Source organism: Centruroides sculpturatus, unplaced genomic scaffold (genome assembly GCF_000671375.1).
Source record: "Centruroides sculpturatus isolate CEXI.00-Female unplaced genomic scaffold, Cexi_2.0 scaffold739, whole genome shotgun sequence".
NCBI lineage: Eukaryota > Metazoa > Arthropoda > Arachnida > Scorpiones > Buthidae > Centruroides > Centruroides sculpturatus.
In genome coordinates this window covers 170,477-177,690 of record NW_019385063.1, presented here as the reverse complement: position 1 = coordinate 177,690, position 7,214 = coordinate 170,477, and positions in this window count along the sequence as shown.

Here is a 7,214-nt window from a genome sequence, read left to right as displayed (position 1 = left end):
GGAGAGATGCAATGTGGGGGAGATGCTGAAAGTTTGAGCAAGATGCCATGTTTGCTGCCAGAGGCTAACATGGCTCTCGTATTGTTCAATATATAACGCAGGCAAGATGGCTTACGCACTATACACGGTATACTGCGAATAAGATGGCCTACGCATTGTTCAATGTATAATGCTGGTAAGAGGGCCTTCTTATTGTTCAATATAGTATATAATGCGGGTAAGATAATCTATGGAGACTATGTTTTCTTCATAGTATTTTTAACGAAGCCATTTTGCAATTGTGTCTTAACCTCATAAAAAACTATTAGACAATTTAATTTTATCTACTGATTTGTAAATCACGTAAGTTATATATATAATTTCTCCATTGTTTGGCATATAGAATTTTATTTAGTTTCTTGCTTGTATAATGAAAGGGGATGAAATAAAACATTCTACAATATCTAGACTTCAACAACACGATATGCAAGTTTATGTACAAATACTATTAATGTCAATATGAAGTTCTGAATATTTTAGTGATTATTTTTTACTAAATTCTAAATGAAAATATGCATCTTAATTATGTCGAAGACTTAAGAAATTTCTGCGTAAACTGCAAAGTTCAATGTTCTGCAAAATTCCTTCATCCGGTATGAAACACAATGACATTTCTCATTATAATATATGCAAATGACGTTGAAAATTACACAATTTATCGAGTTATAATAAATTATTTATGGTCACGATATTCACGAAAGATGCGGTTTTCGGATGGGAAGACTCGGATGAATATTCGTTACGGGAAACGAATAAACGCAAACTTAATTATTCTCTACAAGAAATAACAAAGAAAGTTCAATTTTCGGATCACGATTTCTCAATCGGTAGATCGCGAACTACATTATTATATAGCTTTACATTGAATGACGTTAGATGTTGAGGAAATTATATACGCGACGCGATTTAAGGTACTTTTAGATTATAAACAATTAAAATTTCAGAACTATCGTGTCCATATTAACGTTATATTAGAGAAGATTCGTAAATTTATCTTCAGAAATATTAAGTAAATTTATTTATTTTATACAATTGAATCACCTCTAACACTCAGACTTTGCTGATTTGTTAACGTAAAATCACACGTTAATTGTAAAATATGTCATAAATTATATAATTTATAAAATCAGATTTTAATCGACATTTACATTAAATTTATCGTGGAGAAAAATACAATCCAAAAAATTAACTTTTTATATTAACAGATGGCGCCACACATAATTTGAAGTTTTTTTTCCGGGAAAGTTACATAACTCGTTGCTGGATTTTAAATGTTTATTTTCGATGAGAAATAATAGCAAAAATAACAGTAAAATAGGAACGGCTTCATTAAAAATTGCATGGTAAAGTAGTTTTACATCCCGATAATTAAGTATCAGATACTTAACTCACTCAACATCAGATGTGTAACTTATTACTCATCGGATTCTCGTAACATAATCTACTTTGACATTAAACAATGACTACGAACAGTTAGAAAAAAAAAGTGGAGATTAGATCTTGAAATGATGAATAACATCTTCAGTTGTCTAAAATTATGTGTTTGATGTATCATCTTACACGTCTTAAGCATTGAAGGAATGTCCTATAATCATCATTTAATTAATTAGACAGCAGTAATTAAGCTATAATGTAAGTACTGTAACAGCAGTAATACTGTTACAGTAATTAAATCGTCGCTTCAGCGCTCCTATGTTGCAGCATCAGTATAGTAGTATCCACTTTAGGAGTATTGTGAAGATGCAGTAATGGTCCTATGCTGCAGCACCACTACAGTAGTGTGGTGATGTTACAACATAGAAGTATCGAATATCAGACGAAATTTGTTGAAATTCATTAATTTAATTCTTTTATATTTGAATTATNTCACAAGCCAATCGCTTCCTATTTATCCACATTTTTCCATCTCCTCAATAACAAGCCGGAAGTCAACATTGTCACACCTTTAGTCTTCATTGCTTCCTTATTCTTAAGAATGGTTCACACCGTCGACTTTGGCATCTTAACACTGTTCTAACAGAGACAGCTACAGTAGTGTGGTGATGTTACAACATAGAAGTATCGAATATCAGACGAAATTTGTTGAAATTCATTAATTTAATTCTTTTATATTTGAATTATCAATAAAATTCAAAATTAATTTAAATTAATTTAGCGTTATCCTCGCTTTAACATCATTATTAGAAGAAATTATTCCATCGATACACTTTAAACAATAGAAATTACGTGCAGTCACGAGTTTATACTCAATTTCGAGTTTGAAAGTCACGTGATTTTAGTCGATAAAAATATTGTTTACAATACAAAAATTCGCTTGTTTTATGGATTGAATACTACACTCTTTTACGAAAATTTGACGTCATTACTTAGACTTTTTCATCATTTTAAAACTGAAGTGATGACGTAAATGCAGGTTACACTATCCTAACCAATCGAACAGATCCTTAATAATTCACACATTATCTGATACTTATGAAAAAGATTCGTTCAACAAGTATAACATTGGTACGAGGGTAGCGTTATTTGGGGAGATACTATTTTATGCCATGTAACAATGTTGGAGAGATGCAATGTGGGGGAGATGCTGAAAGTTTCAGCAAGATGCCATGTTTGCTGCCTGCGATTAAGATGGCTTACGCATTGTTCAATGTATAATGCTGGTAAGAGGGCCTTCTTATTGTTCAATATAGTATATAATGCGGGTAAGATAATCTATGGAGACTATGTTTTCNCATTTTAAAACTGAAGTGATGACGTAAATGCAGGTTACACTATCCTAACCAATCGAACAGATCCTTAATAATTCACACATTATCTGATACTTATGAAAAAGATTCGTTCAACAAGTATAACATTGGTACGAGGGTAGCGTTATTTGGGGAGATACTATATAGAGGTTTGGCTATATCTTATTACTTGTATCGTACAGTTGCATATAACAACACTGTAATCGGTTAAATTTATTTTAAAAATTTAAAACAATTAATTTATTTATTAATTAAAAAACAGTTAATTAACATACTTAAATGAAGCATTACGTTTACGTTATTTTTATGCTTTTTTTTAAAAATTTATTTTTGATGAATCACTTAAGGAAGAATCGATAGATTCCCCCCCCCAATAAAACGCCAATTTTTCTTGTAGCCGCAATACAATTAACAATTAATTTCCTTATTTGTTGCGCTCTAATTAACAATGACCTTTTATATTACAGCTGTACACGAATTAATTTTCGATATAGCGAATTAAATAATTTCATATTTATTTAAAGAAAATCGAAACAAACGAATCATTAATCATATTCTATCTTTAGCTAATAAGTTATAGTTTACCCTCGATATAATGAATTCATTATATCGAAGATTCACTATAACTTCTATTTATATTTATTATCTATTCTATTATCGAATCAATTTCTACATCAAGAGTCCGGTATTCTGAAATTTCGCTATACCGAGTGGTCGCTTTATCGAAAATTTACTGTAATTTCGAGTATCAAAGACATTTTTAATCACTTTAGCTATTTTTATATCACAGTTTTGTGTTCTAATATAGTAAGTTTGAAAGAGATCTTGTGAATAGACACATAGACGGACAAATTGAATTAAAAATAAAAAAAACATCATTTCTGTATAAACAATATAAAGCAGGTATATTATTACTATAACAAAATATTAATGCTATTATAGAAACAATCTATTATTATTACATTATCAATGATATACAATTATAGTAATAATAGTAATTATCCTCACATTCAACCCTGGATATAGCGCTATCACTTGTCATTAAATCGAATTAAACTTAAATGCTTCAAGCAATAAGATTTATGTGTAATAACGAAGTCTATACACAAGGGAACCGAAGGGCCTTCTATTTAAAACTTATGTGAAAGATCCGCTTATTAATTGGCGCTATATAGGAGAGTGCTATATCGAGGTTCGATTGTATATGCATAAATATATTATATGATTTTTGAGATATTTATCGAACACGAACAGTTTGTTTATAGTTTAATGTGTAAAGTAACTTGTGTTGTTCAGTTGTGTGGTTTAAAATGCAATGCTGTAACTTGTAGTATAATTTAATGCATGATGTAATTTATGTTTAGTGTATATAGTTAGTTTAGTGTATAATACAGCTTGTGTTGTATTAATAGTTTAATTTATGCATGATGTTGATAACTTGTGTTATTTAGTCTGTGTCTGTGTAGTTTATATAGTTGCATGATGTAATTTGTGTGATGTAGTGACTGTTGAACACAAGATTGTGTTATTAATTAAACACTTGGCTTTTTTCCATCTTTATTCAGTTGATTGTGTGATGTAGTTTGTATAGTTTAATGCATGATATACTATAGTGTCTTGTGTTGTTTAGTGTGTAATGTAGCCTATAGTGAGTAAAGTATTTTTTACTTTGTGTTGTTTATTCTTTACTGTGTGACGTTTTGTGCTATGACGTTATCGATCGCGTTACCATCTGTACCCAATTCTAGGTATTATTTTAACATTGATCATATGGTCTTCACTTTCTATTGATGTATTGAATTACGACCGATCATCCTGAAGGTAAATGCAACTTTATATAAAAATCCAAAAATCGAAAAATAGGTCAATGATAAAAGAATTCCACTTTTCTGCCCTAGAAATAGTCTTTGATCTAGAATCGAACTCGGACTCTATTTATAGAGTTACGATCGCATTCGTGTACATGTTTATTTAAATTTTAAGCAGAAATTTATCTGTTGAAATTGTGTAAATTTATTTTAAAAATAAACCAAACGTACGAATAGAAACAGTAGCCTAAATTATGTGAAAAACAAACTCAATCAAACCTCGATTTAACGCCACGACTCGTTTGTCTGCGAAACTGGTATTAAATCGAGTGAGGCACTAAACCGAAGTACTGTAAACAAAAAGAAAAATGTACAGATCTATACACAAGTTGAGGTTTAGAGTTGAAAATAATCACGTAATTCGATAAGTTTACAAGGGCCATTTAGGACCGCGCTATATCGAGACGTAGCCTAATTGTTCATTCATTTAAATTTGGCAAATTTTACATTATTTTTCTCATTATACCAGTAATAATTTCAATGGAAACGAACAATGAAATACGATATTGATAGATAAAGATGAAATTCACAGTCTTATTGACGTACTGTACTGTACTGTATGTGCTACGAGTGAATTGATAACGTCTTATCGCCTTTTCCCGTGTGTTTGGAAACAGGAATTACAGTAGAAATAATGTCGGAAGAATGATGAAGCAAATGTATATAAGTAGTTCGCCTAATGCCAAAATATTCCTCGTATTTCATACATATTAAAAATTATTAAAATTCATAAACAGGAAGACGTTTCGCGCCATTGAATATTTTTATATTAATCTTCAAATTGTTAATATTTTACATAGGAATTATTGTATACAGTGTTATTATTTATAATACTATAACACTATATAATGTTATAAATAATGCAGACTATAATACAGAATCGTGGCATTAGTTTTATATCATAAAAACGAGAAAGAAAAGAGTATATAGTGAATCCCCGCTTTATGACTTTTCTCTTTAAAACCCCGATTTTACGACTGTTAGAAATTTTCTATAGTGACTATATTAAGTACGGTATTTTTATTGTCCGTCTATTTTTGGTGTTACGTAATTAAAACTATATTTCCGGGAACGTAAGCTGAATTTATATCACGAACATAAGGGAATTACGACGGCTCGTCTTACGACGGTATTTTAAAAACCGTCTCGGACGTTAAATCGGGATGGGTAAATCTCGCTTTTACATCCTAATCGGTTAAATAAGTCCTAAAAATGTAAAAATGAGACTAAATGAGTCAAAATATTTAAACATAGAATATAAAAAGACTAGACTATATATTATCAGCAACAACCTAGATATTTCAGTTTAGTTGTTTAGTCACACCATAAATTAACAGTTGTTAAACTGGAGCAAGCATATTTTAAATGCAATTTAGATAAGAAAAATGTAAAAGTGTAACGAGAAACTTTAGAATTTATATGTTAAAACCATTTTTTACTCCTTACATTTAATAAAATAAACATTAGTAACAGTATGTAACCTATTTTAGCGTTTCTGCACTTCACCACAGATTTTATTGAAAACTATTCTATGCCTCCTCTTAAATTAATCCTGCCATTTCCTACTTGCTTTAGTATGTCCCAAATATTGTCCACATTGTTCTGGTGCCCTCTAAGTTTTCCATCGAAAAGAATATTCTTTTCTCTTCACTGTACAGATAATTTCAGCATCTGGATACTTACGCTCACTTTTCTGTTGTGTCATTCTGTTCATTGAAGCTTTTGAAAATCCTATGCTTGCTTTTCAGATATGTACTCAATTAAATGCTAAATTCTTTCGCATTTGTTTTTCTTATTTCTATTTATTTTTTTTCTACTAGGAACAAAATCTTTCTCCTATTCGCCATTTTTATCTATGTAAGCCTACTTAGAAAGAAAAATGGTCAAGCCACCGATTAATTGGTCACATCAGCGATGAAAATGTCTATATACGATACAAACTTTACAGTGAAATTTATATAATATGAATGTTTATATCCAAAGAAGATATAGTACATACACATGAACTTATGAATTTTATTGGCCAATAGCTCGGCAAGTTGTCAAATCACAGCTGTGATTTGACAACTTATTACAATTTACTTTCCGGCTAGTTATGTATGTAACACGGAAAAGTAATTTGACCGTCTGAGATGTTTTGAAAATCTCCACGTCTGAAGACCTCCTGAACCCAAAAAAGTCAAAACATCTGCAATTTTATTTACTAAAAATCTGAAATCAAATAATTGTCTCTTATCAAGATATTAAATTTTCTAAAGAAAATTTAATATCTTGATAAGAGACAATTATTTGGTATAGTAATCAGTCTTTCTTTGGATTTCATATCATATAAATCATAATTTCTCTTGATATCAGATGCGATTAGATATCAAAGCGTAAACAACGATATAGGCCTATAATTACAGTTTAAATATCAATAAAATTTTATATTTATACTTTTTATTTATAATTTTATTACACGACAAAATGCCTAAAAATATGTTACAATATGTTGATAAATTACAATAATTTAGTATATTTATATCTACAACATACCTGAACTTGCATATTGCAACATGTT